Here is a 20,976-nt window from a genome sequence, read left to right as displayed (position 1 = left end):
GCCTTATTCCGTATGGCCGGGATGCCTGTCACCCCCTCCCAACACAATACCCAAGGATGGGAAGACGGACGCAGTTTAAACTTTTGGAAGGCGGGAGGGAGTTACCCTCCCGGCCGTATTTATTAAAATATGAAACAAAATTAAAACATTAAAATAAAAGTTTCATATCATGTACAATTTTCATTTATTACATTTCGATGAAGACATGTTCATTGGCTAACCTTAACAAATCTCTAATACAAAGGTTTTCCTAGCCGAGTCTAACATCCTGCAAATGCATACATTCTAAATTAAAATTGTACATCCTAGCATTACGGGCCAACGGCAAGGTCGCAACCGGTGTCAGATCCCTACTACCAAAACTCTCGCCCTCACGGTGTAAGTGGCGGCCGCGCAGAGGACTGTACCCTCTGTGCCAACTCCAATTTCCCTTGTCTTGTTGGGGGCCCCCTATTTCAACTCGACGCCATCTTAAAGGTCCTCCGAGGACCCGTGTGAGGTGTCTGTAGGAAGGCAGCGTGGACCCCCCCCCCACCCCACACTGTCTATCACATCCGCCGTCGCGGATATCCTGGCCCCGGGAAATTCGTAGGAGGGGCATATAGCCGCCTCCTCCCCTGGAAGGGGCCTAAGGCCGTCTCCCCCTAGGCGACCCATACTTAGTGGGTGCCGCCTCTCCGTGGGAGGGGCCAATGGCCGCCTCCCCCCGGGCGCTCCCATCCATAGTGGGTGGCGCCCCCCTCTAGGGACCTTGAAATTACTGCTCACCGATCATGACCTTACCGCCACAGGCCGGATAGTTGACCGGCTATCCGGCCCCCCCACAAACTCCTCCTAAAGGTCATGCTTCCTCAAACCCTTTAGCCATGCCATGAAGTCTCCTATGAGTAAGACATTCCCCTCCCAGGACAAGTGAACCCCATCATCGAGATACATGTGATCACCCGGAATACACCCATGTGGAATACTATACAACTGCGCCGAGCGAAACAATCTAGCAATTTTGTTGTTGACCTTCTTCACTGAATGGTTCAGTGCTGACACCGAGAGGCCCCCCCCGCCATACCTTCCTGGGAATCATGTGGGACCAGGCAATCGTGCACCCCAGGATTCTTTTCGCCAGCCAGCTAACGGTAGACAAAACTCGCTCGAGTAATACTCGCCTACCGAGTGTCACCATGTCATTGCCCCCCAGGTGTACTATGATTACAGATGGCGGTGACCTCTGCCGCCCTAAGAGACCCTCAACAAAAGATTCGAACTGGTCAATACAGAGCCCGCCCCTTCTGTGGAAGGCCACTCTGTACCCGTATTCCCCAGCTGCATGAGTCACGTCACCTGCTTTGAATACGTCCCCGGCCCGCCTCACGTATGAGTGGCCCACGACCCACACCACTCTCTCCTCAGCAGGTGATTTCTGACCGCTGGTCCCCTGGTACTGGGTCGACTGCAAATTCCGCCCCGCATGACATGCTCGCGAAACTGTAAATCAAACAGAAGACAAGAAGCGTGAGTGCATGTAACTTGACTTCACAACATGTGCAATCGCACATACCTTTTAAAACAATTCGAGGACCATCGTCCTAACTGTTTCACCTCTTCAGCACTCTGACCCCTGGCTGTAGCCTCAGTAGCAGCCCCTATCTTAAAGGAGTGGGTCCCAAAATCGCACATGTCCATGCCCGCTGCTGCGATTGCCAGTGCTAGCACCCTCTGAAACTGAAACCTCGTCAGTGGGGTGGCATCGATGTGTCTCAGCAAACTCCCTCCCCATGTATCCGCCCTCAGCGCCAAGTATTCCTCAATGCACGTTATCGGGCACGTGGGGGACCCTCGCATGCGCTGGACAACAACACTGTTTCCCATAGATCCCTGGTCCCTGGTCAGTCTTGGACTTAGCTATCGTGACTACCATCGAATCACCCCTAATTAGGATGTGATCCCGACACAAGCCTCCCTCCACATCTTTCTTATTCTTTGCGACCAGTTCGCTCACCCGCATAGCCCCATGGAACGCTAATGCGAAAGCGGCCCGGAACAGAACTGCTTCGAATTGGGAGGAGCATGTCGTGGGTAGTTTCGCCATAAGTAGGGACAACCTTTCTAAACCAATCGGGCGCCTCTCATCTTGCCTACGACCGTCAAGGCGCTGCCAGCCACAAAGGGCTTTTCTTGCCACAAAGGAAGCTGTTGGGTCCTTGATGCCATGCACCTGCGCCATGAATGAAATGGCCGCCCTGTGTCTATTGGCCGTTGCCGCTGATCGGCCTTCCCTGTGCAGTGCTACCAGGAACCTTAGGAAGGAATCCTCCTGACCCCATTTCTGATCCCCTGTCGGACCCAAAAATGCACAATAGGAACGAAACGCTCCTTCGTATGCCTTCCTTGTCCTGGGGGCTAAGCTTGCTGCCACGAGGTCTTGTAATCCGGGGCACCGAGTAGCCAGAGTGCTTCGGGGAACGGTGCCGCTGCTAGGTCCGCTGTAGGTAGATAACCCCTGAACGCCTGCATATGTGAACGAGAGAGTGCATCAGCTGCATGATTCAGTACTCCCGGCACATGTTTCGCCCTGAACTGTACATTCAGTCTCATGCAAAGTAGCACAATTTCCTTCAACAATCTCAAGATCCACTTGCAGCGTGCTGCCTGATTGTTAATACATTCGACAACAGTCATATTGTCAGACCAAAATACCACAGAGCGATCTCTGAACTCGTCCGGCCATGCCATCAGAGCCACAAAAATAGGGGATAGCTCGAGGAACCCTATGTTACCCGTGAGACCGCTGATGTGCCACCACGTCGGCCATGTTTGCGCCGACCATCGATTACCAAAGATAACGCCAAATCCCACGCTCCCCGCCGAGTCAGTCCACAAACCCAGCTCATCCGAAGACGCTGGCGGCTTGTTCCACACTACTTGACCGTTGAAGTCCGCCAGAAATGCCAACCAGATGCGCATATCCTGGCGAACCTCTGCAGACAGTCTCGTGCGGTGGTGTCCTTCCTTGAGACCAACCATAGCTTGTGCAATAGAGCGTGAAAAGGGGCGGGCCATTGGTATCACTCTCAGGGCAAAGTTAAGCTGACCCACTGCTTGTTGTAACTGATGCAGGGTCCCTTTCTCCCTACTAAGGCACAGTTCTAGGGAAGCCCTAAATTTCGCTACTTTTCCTACTGGCAAACGGAAACATCCATCCACAGAATCGAGCTCAATTCCCAGAAACTCCAGTGAAATAGATAGTCCCACCGTCTTACCTGGTGCCAATGGCACTCCAAATTCCCTCATGAGGATGCAAAAGTCCTGTAGTGCCTGCGGACATTTTGTGTCGCCGGCTGCCCCCAAGAACAGAAAGTCGTCTAGGTAATGCATAACATGGCTATGCCCAGTGGCCTCGGTGAATGCCCATTCTAAAAAACAGCTGAATTTTTCAAAATAAGCACAAGAGATGGAACAACCCATTGGCATGCATCTATCAATGTAGTAACGTCCCTGGAACACAAAGCCCAGCAGACGCTGATCCTGTGGGTGTACCGGGAGCAACCGGAACGCCGACTCGATATCTGATTTCGCCATCAGCGCTCCGGGCCCCAGGCAATTCAACATGGTGACGGCATCATCGAAGGATGCGTACCGCACCGAACAAACTCCTGGGTCAATCGCATCGTTCACCGAGAAACCCCTTGGAGCTGACAAATTATGGATCAGCCTAAATTCCCCTGGGTCTTTTTTGGGGACCACTCCTAACGGGGAACAGATGAAATTCGCTACTGGAGGGTGCTGATATGGGCCCGCGACCCGGCCAAGGGTAACCTCTTTAGCAATCTTTCTCTCCACCACACCTGGGTTATGCTGAGCCGAAAGCTGGTTTCTACAAAGAGGTTCCCCACGAAAGTCCCCCGCCGGGATGTGGAAGCCATATAAGAATCCATTCCTCAACACCCCAGCGGAGACATGATCAGGGTATTTGTTTAGCCAGGGAATCATCACCATGATATCAACGGGGGTAGGTAACGGTACACAAAGGTCCCCCTCAGTCTTGTTTGGACCCTCCTCTACCTCCCCACCCGCTATTTTTTGACCTGCATGAACTCTCCAGGTGCGAGGAATTCCCACAACCCGCACACGCATGTTTGAACTTACATGCCCCTTGCAGTCTGGTGCAGTTGCCTCTATTGAAGCTCCAACAGACCCCCCGCTTTCCCCCATTCCCACCGGTTCTCGGTTGGTGATCGCCACCGGCGCCCGCTCGAAAGGGCACCGCGGGCTGTTGGTGGGAAAACCCCAACCCATTCCCACCTGGCGAGGACGTCTTCGTCGCGCCTGGCAGGAGCTTCTTCTGCCAAGAAATCGAGTCGAGACAATCCCACGTCAGAGATGAATCATACTCTTTTGCCTTACGGAATTTCATGTCGTAACCCATCCATTCATTCCCCTCATATGTTTCATAAAAATCCATTATACGTGCCTGATAACAAGACAATTCAGGTAAAACCTCGGGCTTACGCTCCCCAATAATCTCAGTAAACAATGCAAAGGCCTTGGCCCAATTTGTTATCGTCTCATCCACCCTGAATCCCGCCATTTTGGCTCGCCAGACACTCGGATGCCACAAATCTTTCTGCGTTTTAGCATACTCCATCTCGCGATGGTCAGTCAACAAAGAAAACATATTAACATACTTGTCTGCCCATATCAACTCTTTCGTGGCCAACGGGATATGTTGAACCACTCTCTCCCGTCTTGAGGGCAATGAGCCCTCCCCCGCTACTGGCAAAGCGAGCTTACCCGGTTCGGTTGTTGTTCCCGCCGTTTTCTCGATGCCAGCTGCTGGTCCTTCCGGGGTCACCTGTGGGGAGACAAGAGGGAGATTCGCCTTTGCGGCATCTCGCGACTGCCGCAACTGCTGAATTAGTAACCTGGCCTCTTCGGCCGTGTCTCCGGGCGCCGTAGCACCCCCTGCCTTTTTGCCGAGCCATGCGGCCAACTGGGTGGCCAATTCAGGAGGCATGTCCTCGTCGTTGGCGGGCGTAATCACAACCGGAATCGGCTGACCCATGTCTGGGATTGGTACTGGGGCCTCATCTGGTATGGCAGGGCTGACCGGGGGCACCTCGGGGACCGGAACCTCCCCCGCCGCAGCCCTCCTCCTGACCCATTTCCCCCTACCCTCAGGGACGACTCCCGGCAATGCCGGGCCTATTACCTTCTTCGGGTTACCAGGCTTGTTCATCGCAGCCAGCTGCTTCTTAATGCCCGCCATATCACGGCCAAGCGCTGGGACTTGACCAACGCTTCGTTCTATCTTCGCCATTCTGCTCACCAACATGCGAAGCACCTGGTCTGTCTCGGAACTTTTTCCTGCCTTCTTGCCAGACATCGTTTTTTCAATATTCGCTCCGAGTCGATCAACACGGTCCTGGATCCTTAGCCTCAAAGTCGCTGAAAGAGAAACACAAGAATTACAAGTTCTCAAAATTGCTCCTTGTTCCGTCGAGGGCTCACGTGCAACGAGTGGGTACAGCTTCCAAGCACAGGAACAAGAGGATGCTTCTTCGGATTCCCGCTCTCTTTATTCCTCTTCGGGAGGGCGTGAACCCTCCGCTGGTATGCCTACTGGGCGTGGCCATCGGTGTAGGTGTCTAGGACAACCCCTCTTGGGCGGGAAAAGGCGCGTCCCGGCTACGCCGCTTCGGGCATACCAGCCGTGACACGCCCCCCGCCCAAAAATGGTTTCCTGGGAGGATCGGGCCCCCAACCATACGTTCGGGGGGACCGAGTGGTCGCCCCTTTCCAAGAAGGGTATTTGCCCACACCCCCTAGGTTTTTTCTATAGTCACATTATGAATGGTCCCGCCAGTATAGAAAGAGGAGGTCTGTCTAGCCCTAACAAGGATACTAATTTATGGCCCACATTTGAGGTTCCAATGTTAAATCGTTATCAAGCTTTAAGCTCTTTAGATGCTAATGATTGACTTACCCAAGTCAGTTGTCCCAACTCTGAGGGGAACACTGCTTGTAAAGGCGATGGAACAGGAGAAGAACCTATGCTCCCCAAGTTACCACCCAAGATTCATCCGAGTGTTGTAGCTGCAGACAGGGAAATGTTACATGATTATTCAAATGTGGAGGATTTTTAACAGGAAAAGGGTATTATAGACAGTATTGGGGCTAGGGGGAAAAGTGGCCTAACCATCATTAGTTGGAACATCGCCGGGTTAAAATCTAAGGATGATGTCCTTGGCTGGTTGAACTTGATTTACCCCTATGATATTGTCTGTTTCCAGGAAACCTGGTGCACCGACTTTGTCAATTATGAGGGATATGTATCATATAACCTACGAGCACAGGGTTCTATATCAGGTAGGGCCAAAGGTGGACTGTTAATCTTAGTCTCTATCAATTTGCCTATAATTGTAAAAAGGTATTTGTGTATAGGTGAACATATAGAGATTCTTTGGTTGCATAAGAAACATGGCCCTAATGTTATACTTCTTAATTTCTATAACAATATTTTTGATAACACTAGAATGCAAGTTGTAAAGGACCAGGCTGTTGCTATTGAGAACTTAATTGCAGAATCAAATGTTTTTTTTATTTTATCTGGGTAGGTGATTTTAACATCCCAGTCTGTGAATTCTCAACCCAAAAAGTCTGTGGGGTTTTAAATAACGCGGGAGTGGATTACCTCCATTTTCGCCATACCAGCTATGGAGAAACACATAATAAATATATGGGTGATCATGACTTGGGAATTTTAAACTACTCAAAAGATGAAAATGGTCAGATTGTTCCCACGTTCAAGAACTGGCACACTAGTTCAATCATAGACCATGTCATAGTCTCTTCCAATATTGTCCCATATTGTCAGGCCCCCGGGATAGAAGTCTCGTCACTGAGTGACCATAATTGTATCATTCTGGAAACTATTATTTGGTTTGGTAGGCTTGTCTGTCCAGGGGGATCAATAACGAAATTCGAACCCCATAGACCTAATGGAGTAAGACTAAGATGGAAAGGGGAAAAATCTGATGGAATAATGAGTGTTATTGTTAAAGAGTGCCTTGCAGAAATTACCCTTATACTAAATAATAAAAATAATTAGCCAGACTGAGTTTTAGAAGTTTTTAATGGTATTAACAAATGCATAGATGCAAGATTTACTAGTCAGGATAGACCACTATCTAAACATCGTCTGGGTCGGTTCGACCATACCTGTACCTCACTTTTAACGGAATTAAAGTTTGCATTGACATCAAAACCTAGGGACACTAACTTAGTTATTAAGTTGAGATCAGATTTCAAATTTGCGTTGAGACGAAGGAAAGGAGAGCTGCAGCAGCAGGCATGGGAAACGTTAAATTTAGCCGTTGAACTGTCTATCTGCACTCTCTTCTGGGCTATGGTTAACTCCCCTTTCCTTAGGGAAGACTCTATCCCGGAGCTGACCTCAAATGTGTCTAGCAAGAGGTGGGTTTCCCATTTCTCAATGATCTTTGAATCTGATAATCATTGTGTAGCTTCCCCAAGGAATTGGCCGATTGTACCTCCCAATATTACTGTCCCTGAGGTTGAACTAGGTATCTGCGCTAGTAAGGGAGGGAAGGTTCAGAGGCCTGATCGGGTACCCATCGACGTCTATAAAGCTGCACCAGAGCTGTGGAGTCTTATTTTAGCAATTGTTTTTACCACAGCTGTTTGTACTGAGGCACCCTTGACCTTGGGGTGAGTCAATTATAATCCAAATACATAAGAAGGGCAATATGTCCGACGTTAAAAACTATTCCCCTATCTCCCTCTTAGACTCCTCAGTTAAGATCATGAGTAGAGTAATGTTGGTTACATTGGAGGAGTGGGTGGAAAGTGAGGCAATTTTGGCTGAGAGCCAGTATGGATTCCGGAAAGGGCGGGGTACACTCGATCAGCGTATTAATTTGGAATTACTGACCAGAAGTATACCCAGGCCAAATATGGTTCGCTTTATCTCTGCTTTGCAGATTTAACCAGTGCTTTTGATTTGGTGGACCATTCCATTTTATGGCCAATCCTATTACAGCTTGGGGCTCCGGAGGGTATTATCTTTTTTCTGGCCAGATTATACGAAAAATTACAAGCAAGTGTACGATATGGAGTCAAGGGAGAATGTACCCCCAAATTTAACTTTAATAGAGGTATTAGACAAGGCTGTGTCCTTGCCCCCCTGCTTTTTACATTATTTATTAATTAAATTGATGCAGTTTTAAAAACCATTAATGCTGATGCTCGCCAGGTTAGTGGGGTTATAGCACCGGTGTTGTTATATGCGGACGATGCCGGGTTAATATCACAAACCCCCATCAGCCTACAACGTTTGATGGACAGATTTTCTGTTTTTATCAAGGACAGGAAACTTGTCATCAGTAAAGGAAAAACGCATACTATGTCCTGTGGAGCAAAAAATACATTTTTAAATTCCTTTTTTATCAATGGCCAAAAAGTGCAACATGTAGACAAATTTTGTTATTTGGGAATAACTTTTTCAAAAGACAGAAACTGGTCTAATGAATTTACCAAGGTCCGTAAAAAAATGGCTAAAATGCTCACAGGGTTTTTTGATTTGCTGCTAAGATCGGAGAAAGATGTACCAGGGATATGCTCCAGATCAAAGTCAACAACAAAAGACCCTGTCCCAAGGACGCTGATTGTGTCAGTTATTCATATAATAGGACAGTCTAAACGTACTGATAACTATTATCCCCCCCTACATACTTTTGTTCTGATCAGGGGACGTTTCACTGCACTCCGTCCAAAGTTTCTTACAATTTGAGTAAAAACCAAAGGCCAGACCTCTTTGACAGTTACACAGAACACACTATAAAAAAGTCTGACACATCTAGTCAATACCAGATGTCCACAACATCAGTGTTAGACCAAGTTCTACTTAGAAGAAAAAGTGTACGAGAAACGAATGACACCTCACGAAAAAACCACCAACGGGGTAACTGGTATGTAATCTCCAGACAGGCCCCGGTCTCATCATCGGTTGTCATCTGGTTCACAAAGAAACAAGAAGAAAGAGTGTCCAAAGCAATAAACCAAGGGGTGCAAAAAACAGTGGAAGCAGAGAAAGTCTGCTGGTGACAAAAAAATGCATACAAAACAGCGTGCACTTCTCTTTAATAACTTTATTCATAGAGAAATGAATGTCTGTTAGAATAAAAAGGCTGGTTGCTCTTTATGCACACCATTACCTATTGCCGACATGTTTCACTGCCACAGCAATTTTGGAAGATTCATCAGGGCTGCACAGTATGCTGCCACTCCACTATTGTTGATACAAAAAATGGAGTCAGGCCCTGGGACTTGTGGTTGGTTGGACCGTATATATCTGGGAAAAACAAACAACGACCAACCACACTTTTTTTCACTCCTATTGCTGAAGGAAAATAACAAACCAATATTATTCTTAGGTCTGTTGGGCGTTTCTTACCCTTTTTAATTACTTTTTTTAAGCTTTTCAAACAAAGATTTTTATGTGTAAAAAGAATACAAGACATTTAAAGCATTTACACAAAAATACAAAACATTTGTCACATATATATACACAAAATATGTACAAACTGTACAAGATATTTCTTTGTTCCAATTAATGCACTCAAATGCTTGTCTAAATTTGACAAAGTAACGCTTGGTATAGAAGACAAAATATTCAAATAATATAAACCATAGTACAATTCATTGGTCTATAAGTCAATTGATGTCATATTTTCTGTGCCTACGCGTTTCGAACCAGCTGACTTCAATTCCTAGGTTCTCTTCAGGGCTCTGTCTTTTAGTAGGTATCTGCAAATATGTACAGAGATGACAAATTTATATTAAGTTCTAAATCAATGATTTTTTCTATCCAATACTACAAACTCATAGCTATTTCTACCTCGATAGTAATTAAACAGGCCGATAAGGGCGGTGCTGTGGTGGTGTGGCCCAGAGACAAATACATAATAGAAGCAAAGTCTCAAGTGGAGAATAAAATGTGGTATAGGTCACTGGATGAAGATCCTGTTAAAAGTATACAAGGTTTGATTTCAGAAATAATCAAACTAGGGATGGAGACTGGTTTTGTGGGTCCCAAAGAAGGTGACTATTTAATCAAAAATGTTCCTAGAACTCCCATTTTATATTTTCTCCCAAAAATCCACAAAAACTTAAATGAACCCCAAGGACGCCCAATCGTTTCAGGGTGTGACTCATGTTTGGAGCCCCTGGCCAAATACGTTGATTTCTTTTTAAAGCCCTTCATTTCCCAGGTTAAGTCTTACCTAAAAGATACAACCGATTTCCTACTCAAGGTCGAGGGAACAGAGTTCGACCCATCCTCAGAACTACTAGTGACAATGGACGTCACGTCCTTATATACCCAGATTCCCCAGGACGAAGTCCTGGAAGTAATGGAATTGTACTTGGAAGCCCGTCCCAGACCCCATTGGGTACCGACTTCATTCATCCTGCAATTAGCCGAGGTAGCCCTAAAAAAGAATTATTTCAGATTTAACGAGCAGTTCTTTATGCAAACCAAGGGAACTGCTATGGGCTGTCCATACGCGCCAGATATGGCCGTATTGTTCATGGCAGAATATGAGAGGAAGTACATTGACCATAACAACTCCTACTGTGCACATATAAAACAATGGTACAGCTACATCGATGACGTGTGGCTCCTGTGGCAGGGGAGCCACACGGAATTGATGCAGTTCCACATGTGGCCCAACACCAAACATCAGGACATCAAGTTTTCAATAGATTCTAGCACCACCAAAATGACCTTTCTTGATGTCGAAATTACATGTGCAGAAGGACGACTCAAATCATCTCTGTACAGAAAAAAGACGGATAAGAACACAATGTTACACCATCAAAGTGCCCACCCAAGAAATCTAAAGGCGAATTTGCCTTATGGACAACTACTTCGTATACGAAGAAATTGTACTGATTTTTCAGATTTTAAACAACATGCGGACACCTTCTGCGATGAATTAAAACAAAGAGGGTACCCCTGGTAACTATTAAAACATTCAAGCAAAAGGGCCCGCTTTACACCGAGAGAATGTCTTTTACAGACTAATGAGAAACCAGAATTAGACAGACTGGTCTGTGTGACCACTTTTGGTCCGGACAGCAGTAAAATCAGAGAAGCAGTGCTAAAAACTGGCACCTATTGGAGAACCTGGAATGTTCGTTCCCCCGGCCCCTATTTGCATACAAGAAAAACAGAAGTATAGGCCAGATGGTTGTACGAGCCGACATAATGACACCAAAACCAAAAAGCGATCTAATCACGAAATGGGGTTTAAAACCCATAACAGGACACCGGAGATGTGGCACTTGTGTGGCATGTGCCAATACAATGGAATGTGCAGAATTTTCCTATGGCAATGTCAAATGAAAGCATTATTTTACAAATTGTAAAACTAGAAACGTCATATATGTAATTGTATGCCCCTGTCCAAAGATCTATATCGGAAAGACGACCCAACAAGTAAACACACGCATGACCTGACACAGATCACGAATAAAAAATAAAGTTCTAACTGCCCCAATGGTAGAGCACTTTGTAGAGAACTACCATGGAGAAAACGAATTCAATTGGTCTGTTCTGTTTAATGTCCAAAGTAGGAATTCGTTAGTGGACCCCGAGAGAGTACTGCTACAAAAAGAAGTATATCTTATATTAAAATTTAACAGTGCCCTCTCAGGCCTCAACTCGTTATCTGAAATTTCCAGGCTATAAGCACAGGTAGGCACACATAAAGGGCGAATGAAGTTGACAGCTGGTGTCTAAGTCCATTCAAAGATGGCCACCGCCGACCACATAGGAATGAACCTTATCACTCCAATATATAACGTGTCGGGCTTCCAAGCACAATCAGCTGATTAATAATAGAGACAATGCCATGATGCATACAAAGTGATTCCATGTAAAAGGAATGAGAAACGAACTCCCCAAGCACAATACGGCAGTAAAATTATGAACAGTGATTAAAAATAACAACACAATGCTTACTGGACCACATTATACCACAGAATAAAAATCGCTGGCCCACAATGATCTTAGGCATGTTTAATGGCGAAAAGATCGAAAGAATGAAGATAACCTCTTCCAAAATGGCCACACGCAATCCTTGCGATTGACTATAATAACCCAAACAAAGATGGTGGCGGCGTCCACAGATTGCTATTGCAGTTGCCGGATCACGCCGCATCGAGGTAAGGGCCAGATAGAACAATCCAGGCAAATGTCAATCCAAAATTTAAAAAGACCTAAATTGGGACTGACTCTAGCGTTCATCTACACAGGTGAATGACATGAGTGTAATCGCGAGTTCTAACGAGCGCAAGGGTGAACAATAACGGACCCCCGCTTAAAGACTAAAGGTATGCCTTCCCTCGCGTGAAAGCCGGTTAAACTGTGTGACAGCTATTTTAAATTGAACCGACTGTGACGACCGGATTTTCAGACCAGATAGAATCAGCTCACCAGAGCACCACCAACCCAGCCGAAACGCAACCACCTCCCTCCTCAGGACCCATCTATCCAGGCACCTGGGTACCTACCTGAGGATGAGGAACTCGCAATTTCCAAGCTCATATCATCAGAAACACCACTAAATCTATAGGGATTACTAGGAATACTCACTGATTACTAAGGACGTCCATGCCCTACACCACACTCATACCTCATAGTCTCGCGACCACATGGGCCCAGACTAATCTACCCTAGGGCAGTTCTGATTAGCTACCATTAAACAGTGACCACAATCAGTGCCCTCCCAAGCCACGATCCTGTGGGTATATGCACCAGTTTCCTCCCTGGTGTTCTCTTACTTACATGAGGTAGTGTGGCTCACTGGTTAGAGGCGGCAGACCCGAGAGCAGAGGACGGCCAGGGACCAGGGTTCGATTCCCAGCGCGGCAGGTTTCTGGACCAGGGTCAGCGGACTCGATAATTCTCTCGCCTCGGTGCCCACTCTGATCAGCGATCACACTCGGCAACTCTGGGCATTAGCTTGCCTCATCTTCACTAACGGCCCCACCAGACCGCCGGGGATGCCTGGTCTCACCCTGGAGATACCCATTAAGGGACCATCTCTCAGGGAAGCCAGGAAGGGTTTTGCAGCGGTCGAAGCGCAGAGATACTCCCCCGGGAGTGATTCTAGCGCTATATAAAACACGCAAATTAAATTAAAAAAAAACATCCCAAGCCGCAATCCTGCGGGTATATGCACCAGTTTCCTGTAAATGTAAATGTGCTTCGATTTATATAGCGCGCTTTAACCCAGGGGCCTCAAGGCGCTTGCTTAGGGAACCCGTCCTGGTATTCCCCTGTGAGATACCACGGCCGGGTATCCACAAGGTGAAAGCCAGGCATCCTGCCGCGAGGGGCCGTAGTGGAGATTAAGCAAGCTATTGCCCAGAGTCGCAGAGTGTGACCCCGTGAGTCGAGTAGGCACCAGAGCGAGAATTGTCGACTCCGTGGAATTTTAGAGCCCGAGACCCGCCAAGGCGGGGAATCGAACCCTGGTCCACGGCCGATCTCAGCTTCTGGGTCTGCCGCCTCTAACCACTGAGCCACACTTCTCCACTTTTCCTCCCTGGTGTTCTCTTACTTACATCCCAAGCCGCAATCCTGCGGGTATAACGCCGCTTACCAACGACGATCAGTTTCCTATGAATACCTTCAGCTCTCTCTCTCTCTATGTTGGGAAGTTTCTCTCACTATTCACTAGGGGTACATTAATATTATTGAATGGCCGAATTACTTAGTGTATAACTTATTCTCTTAGCTCAAGGGCTCCTCTCTCCCTAATTATTCAGAGGTCACTTACCTGATCAGGGGCAGCATCTGTTCGTGCAGTAACACCTGACTAGAAGAACAGGTTACCTTTACTGTATAAGAATAAGGCATACACTGGTTCACTAAGAACTAGGGTATCTTTATTACAATAACATAACACCATACTATAACACATAGCCTGAAAAGTAAAATGGGAATAGACACATACACAGATCTGCGGGGTCTCTGTAAAGCTCTATTACTATACCACATCCACATGTAACTAACAAGGACTGTAAATAGACTGCACACCGCTGAAAGAAAAAGGATTAGCAATACAGTAGGGACAAGGTTAATGTTTAAAGATAAAGAAGGATATCACCTAAGGAGTATGAGGTCTTGCTCTAGCTGTCATCTGGGCTCCTCTCTCGTCTGTGCCTTAGCTCGTCTTAGATCCTCTCCTGCACTCTTGGACACACATCTGCGCTGATCACTCTGCACTGGATTCCTCTCCCCCACGAACTCTCTCCACCTTCCAGCTTCAGCCTAATTGTTTCTGCCGCTCTGATAACCGTTCGCTCCACTAGCTTCTTCACTCTGTCTGATTATCTCTGTTCCAATGATCTAATTCACTCCAGCTGCTCCCACAAATTAATCCACGATATGACTTCAGTCTCTTCCAAAAGGTATCACTTCAGACTCCAGCTGATCACAACTCCTTTTGATAAGTAACTGTTTCTGACTGCTTCCTTCAGTTCCAAACATTATCTCACTTCTCTCTGTTCAAAACACCATCTGCTCACAACTGCTTCTGGCTTCTCTCTCTAGTTCCAGCTCACTGACTGTCTGTCTGTCTTCTCCCTGTTCCAAGCATCTTCTTCTCTGACTCCAACTGTCTCACAGACAAACTGACTAACTGACTTCTCTCTGTTCCAAGCATCCACTGTATCTTCTTCTCTGCTCCAACTCCTTCTGCTTCTCCACTCCTTCTGATTCTCCACTCCTTCTGCAACTGCACTCCTCTCCTCTGCTCCAATCCAACTCAACTGCTACTAACTCTTTCTGTTCCAATCATCGACTGAACTCCTTCCAACTCAAACTCTTTCTGACTGACTCCACCTCTGCACTTCACTAAAATGGAATGCTCTCTCCTCATGGAAAGTTCCAGCCATCAGCCTGCCGCCCATCAGATCTCTGCACCACTCCGCGTCAAGGACACACACCCAGCCGGCCGCCTTTTGTGGTGTCTTCGACACAAAGAATAATACAGCCTACCGATAAGGGCTGGCCCAGACCGGTTCTCTCCAAGTGAACAACAGCTCATAACTAAAACATTACCTTTACCCTGCAAGCATCTCAGTTCTGCAAGGGACAGAAAGCAAAATGGAGTCTCTCTAGTTCTGGGCCTTGTAGGCTTGAGAAGGATGAATTAACACTTAGCTCTGTCAGAGTACATACACAAACCATACCAATATGTAATATAAAGTCAGGACTACAGGATCCACCCTCTACTATAGGTAGGATGATGAAAGGACACATAATTATGTCAAAGCCAATAGGCAATAGATGGATTAGAGTCAAGAATAAGAGATCTATCATCATATAAAGCAGCTATCCTCTAGTTTATGCTTCTAGGTCTGGAAAAAGGCCTTAAAAGGACCGACACAAAGCAAGAATAGAGATTCAAGATGGTAGCAAGCTTAAAGTCCCCATAACTCAGAAATAGAGCCAAAAACCATGTCAGCACATTGCACCCTTGACTTTAATTTCCTAACATCTATAAACAAGAACAAACTAATAAACAAACATCAACATATTCTATCAACAAAACCAAAAACCAAAAGACTCCCTAAAATAAATGACAACTTAAGGAAATACCACCTAAAACTTGATGTAGGTAATATAAATCTAACAACCAATTGAAAACAAATCAAAGCACCCTTGACCTGAATGCTGAAATGTAACTAAGATTGATCTGATAACAACAGAAACTAACCAAAGCACCCTTGAACTAAATGTGCCTCAACTTCTAGTTATAACTCATGAAATCTATTGATGTAGGGATATGCTTGTGGAATGAAAACAGCAAGGGGCCTAAATAAGGGCCTACCTACTTCGGTCAACTTAAGAAAGGATTTGGTAAAATCTGACAAATAAACATAACAAAGGGTCTTCAAAGTCTGGGCAACTATTACTAATAGATGTAGGACATAACCTGACTAAAAGACACACCTCCCAGGACAACTTAAAGTCTAGGGTGACCACCCTTGGAACTAATCCCACTGTTCTAAATAAGAGTTGATGGATCAAAGTGAAAGTGTAATAACAAGAAAACAAGGATAACCCCATTCCTAAAAAATAGCTGGTGTAGCACTATGCATATCAAGCAATAAATCAAAAAAGTTATCTAAGTGTGGTGTATATATTTTTCTAAAAGATCATAGACTTAATAGTAGACCATGCCAAAGGCAATAGGTAAAGGTCACAAGTCATCTAACTCAGGAAACAGTTTGCACGTAATCCCTCTGTAACACATGTGTGCACCATCATTTAAAACATTGCTTTCTTTCCAGTGACAAGACTGTTTTGCAGAAAACAGGAAAACTATGAAATAGGTGAAAGATAAACAAGTGTATCAATAATGAAATAGCGTGGCATACTAAAATCAAAATATCATGTATCATTTGCATCATTGCATTAATGTGGCACTGCATCTTTTAAACTGGAAAATCAAAACCATGAACAGGACTGAGAATTTTTTCTTTTCAAGTGGGGCCTGTATATGGTAACTGCAAAAGTGGCATGATGTCCATCTGAAATAGAAACATGGGAAAAATGCAAGGCTCAAGAATGCAGGCCAAGGAATTACATTTCAGGTCAATTACATTTTTTTAGTAACTCAAGAATAGTATATGGGGTTTGAACCTGACTGCTGAGGCAGCCAACTGTAGATTGTAATGCCAATTGTCACTATAGAAAGTTCTCTTCTGTAGATGGTTTCTCCTTAGGAAAACAGTTCATTCTTGTAGGCCATGATTCTCCATCTTCATCTGTATCCGGTGCCAAGGAAGCACGCCCTCCAGTCTGGTCAGCCTGGTACGTCTGCTTCTAATCCTGGATTCAGCCTCGGGTCTTTATGGGGGGACACTCACTCTGAAAATAAGAAAGCTCATCACTCCAAAATAAGAAAGTCACACTCATCCAGGGCCCCCACACGATAATAGCCATCTGAAACGAGAAACACGCATCATCAATCTTGCAAAAACACATTTTCCATTCAAAAAGCACCCCAAGTGCTTTTTATTTTCGAAAGAAACCTCCTAATTCATGAAAAGAATTCTTTTAAATCCAAGGAATGATTTAAACAGTCTACCTATACCATATTCTTTAAATTTGTTTGGGCAAAATCTAATTTTGTCATACACAGCCAGAAGAGCTGGGGCCTAGCTACTCCTCACTCCTCGAGAAACAGCCCCTCCCTTCAGAAAGATGTTCGCGCTCAGAGCTTTGCATCATATTTACAACAAGGGGTGGTGAGGGACAGAGTCTCTGAATTAAGCAGAAAGCTCTCACCCAGTCAAGAGATCAGGGCTAGATCCAACACCGTTTTTTAGCTCGCTGCACCATCCCAGTTTCAGAACCTGGCTGTATGCAAATTAGTCTGTTCCTGTCCCAGTGCATGATGGGAACAGGGCAAACCAAACTACAAAAGCCAATTCTTACACTGGGAAGGAAACAAGCTCCCGGGGACCGGTTTCTGGCATTACAGCCGTCTTCGGCCCGGTTTGCTTGAATCCTGATGGTGCAATGAGCAAGGGTCTCACATCTGAGAATACCCTTCCACGTTTAGGGTGGACAAAAATATTTACAACAAGGGGTGGTGAGGGACAGAGTCTCTGAATTAAGCAGAAAGCTCTCACCCAGTCAAGAGATCAGGGCTAGATCCAACACCGTTTTTTAGCTCACTGCACCATCCCAGTTTCAGAACCTGGCTGTATGCAAATTAGTCTGTTCCTGTCCCAGTGCATGATGGGAACAGGGCAAACCAAACTACAAAAGCCAATTCTTACACTGGGAAGGAAACAAGCTCCCGGGGACCGGTTTCTGGCATTACAGCCGTCTTCGGCCCGGTTTGCTTGAATCCTGATGGTGCAATGAGCAAGGGTCTCACATCTGAGAATACCCTTCCACGCTTAGGGTGGACAAAAATATTTACAACAAGGGGTGGTGAGGGACAGAGTCTCTGAATTAAGCAGAAAGCTCTCACCCAGTCAAGAGATCAGGGCTAGATCCAACACCGTTTTTTAGCTCACTGCACCATCCCAGTTTCAGAACCTGGCTGTATGCAAATTAGTCTGTTCCTGTCCCAGTGCATGATGGGAACAGGGCAAACCAAACTACAAAAGCCAATTCTTACACTGGGAAGGAAACAAGCTCCCGGGGACCGGTTTCTGGCATTACAGCCGTCTTCGGCCCGGTTTGCTTGAATCCTGATGGTGCAATGAGCAAGGGTCTCACATCTGAGAATACCCTTCCACGCTTAGGGTGGACAAAAATATTTACAACAAGGGGTGGTGAGGGACAGAGTCTCTGAATTAAGCAGAAAGCTCTCACCCAGTCAAGAGATCAGGGCTAGATCCAACACCGTTTTTTAGCTCACTGCACCATCCCAGTTTCAGAACCTGGCTGTATGCAAATTAGTCTGTTCCTGTCCCAGTGCATGATGGGAACAGGGCAAACCAAACTACAAAAGCCAATTCTTACACTGGGAAGGAAACAAGCTCCCGGGGACCGGTTTCTGGCATTACAGCCGTCTTCGGCCCGGTTTGCTTGAATCCTGATGGTGCAATGAGCATGGGTCTCACATCTGAGAATACCCTTCCACGCTTAGGGTGGACAAAAATATTTACAACAAGGGGTGGTGAGGGACAGAGTCTCTGAATTAAGCAGAAAGCTCTCACCCAGTCAAGAGATCAGGGCTAGATCCAACACCGTTTTTTAGCTCACTGCACCATCCCAGTTTCAGAACCTGGCTGTATGCAAATTAGTCTGTTCCTGTCCCAGTGCATGATGGGAACAGGGCAAACCAAACTACAAAAGCCAATTCTTACACTGGGAAGGAAACAAGCTCCCGGGGACCGGTTTCTGGCATTACAGCCGTCTTCGGCCCGGTTTGCTTGAATCCTGATGGTGCAATGAGCAAGGGTCTCACATCTGAGAATACCCTTCCACGCTTAGGGTGGACAAAAATATTTACAACAAGGGGTGGTGAGGGACAGAGTCTCTGAATTAAGCAGAAAGCTCTCACCCAGTCAAGAGATCAGGGCTAGATCCAACACCGTTTTTTAGCTCACTGCACCATCCCAGTTTCAGAACCTGGCTGTATGCAAATTAGTCTGTTCCTGTCCCAGTGCATGATGGGAACAGGGCAAACCAAACTACAAAAGCCAATTCTTACACTGGGAAGGAAACAAGCTCCCGGGGACCGGTTTCTGGCATTACAGCCGTCTTCGGCCCAGTTTGCTTGAATCCTGATAGTGCAATGAGCAAGGGTCAGCTTTGCATCAGCTCCAACCATAATAAGCAGGAGCCGGGCTACACTGGGATGTAATATTGAATCACTGCCAAATGCTGATCTCATTGCAGGAGCAAAGCTCCTGCCAATTATTCTGTTCAAGCATCTTCTAATCTCTAGTCAGGGAAGATTTCTGTGCCTACTGTATTTATCTAACTCCAAGGGCCAAGCATTTGCCAATTATTCTGCGTTTGCAAGCATCCCTTATCTGAAATCACTGAAGCTTTCTGGGCCGACTGTAAGGAAGAGCAACTTGAACCCCCCCCCCCCCCCCCTTATATAAACATTTCTCAGCGGAAAGAAATTGAATCATAGACAAAAATAACAAACTGGCTCTCTCTGCTCTCATAAGTCACCCACGGGTCCTCCACCCTTCAAAGCTCTGAGCCGAGAACAGCTGCTGGCTCATATCAGCCAAGGTCAAAGCAAATTCTTTCTAACTTAAAACATAGCGTTCCCAGGCTAGAAACACTGCACCATTACTTCTGACTAATTCAAGCATACTAAAAACAGGAATGAATAAAGACATATTTTTTGTAACTTAGACACATGCTAGCATTTTAAAATAATTCTGTCATAATGTACTGCTACTTGCTGAAAAGGAAAAATATTAAAACAACATTTCATGCAGACACATTTTCTTTTTAAAATAACATGTGAAACACCATCAAATTAAACAAGGGGCATAACCAAGAATTCATAATTTAGTGTGCAAGCTTTTCTATTCTAATTATTAAAAGGGCCAGATTAATTTTTTCAGATAGCCATTTTTTCTAGCTGCGTGGGTTGACTCACACGATGGTCCGCTACATATCATGCGCAAAATACAGAACTGTAAACAAAAGGGCAGCTTGCTTTAGGAAAATAATAATTTGCAAAATACACTACAGAGCATTTTTTTTTTAAAAAAGCACACAATTGCATTTCACTAATTAAAGCACATTCTATGATGGGTCTGTTTTATTTCACAACAGTTAAAGCACCCTCCGTGCTCAGCTGAAAACCCTTATCTCAATCCAACTGGTTGATTTACAACTTTCCGGCCTCCAAGTCAGACACATTAAATCATGTGTTCAAAGGCAAACCCACACAAACTCCGGACGCATTTCAAACAGAATGTTAAATGAACACTGCTTTTTACTCTCCATGCAAGATGTTACCATTCTGTAAGCTGGCTGACAAAGCACATAGGCGAACCCTGCAACTAATTAAAAAGTCAAATCAAACCATCATTAATCCAAACAGTCACTGACTTTTAGCGTCAGCTTTTGTAACCATGCATGTTAAACAGCATGTGAAAATAAATACTGCCGTCTCAATTCAAGATATTAACCCCTTGGCAGCTCAAACACAATCATTCCCCAATGTCTGCAGATACATGGGAAAATCATGAACTCATCTCTCCACATTTTCATATAACACGTGCGCACATCTTCAAAACATTGTCTCCAAGCATTTGAAAGAGATCCATCTCTCTCCTGCCTAACGTAATGATAACATGCTCTGTACAAGCCATATGCACATGGCGCTATTGTTATTGTTGTTATTTTAATTTTATACCGCGCCTAATCACCTGCAGGCCTCTAAGCGC

This window comes from Lissotriton vulgaris, chromosome 4_1 (assembly GCF_964263255.1).
Source record: "Lissotriton vulgaris chromosome 4_1, aLisVul1.2, whole genome shotgun sequence".
Taxonomy (NCBI): domain Eukaryota; kingdom Metazoa; phylum Chordata; class Amphibia; order Caudata; family Salamandridae; genus Lissotriton; species Lissotriton vulgaris.
The sequence above is the reverse complement of the archived record's forward strand: the minus strand, read 5'-3'. Positions refer to the sequence as shown.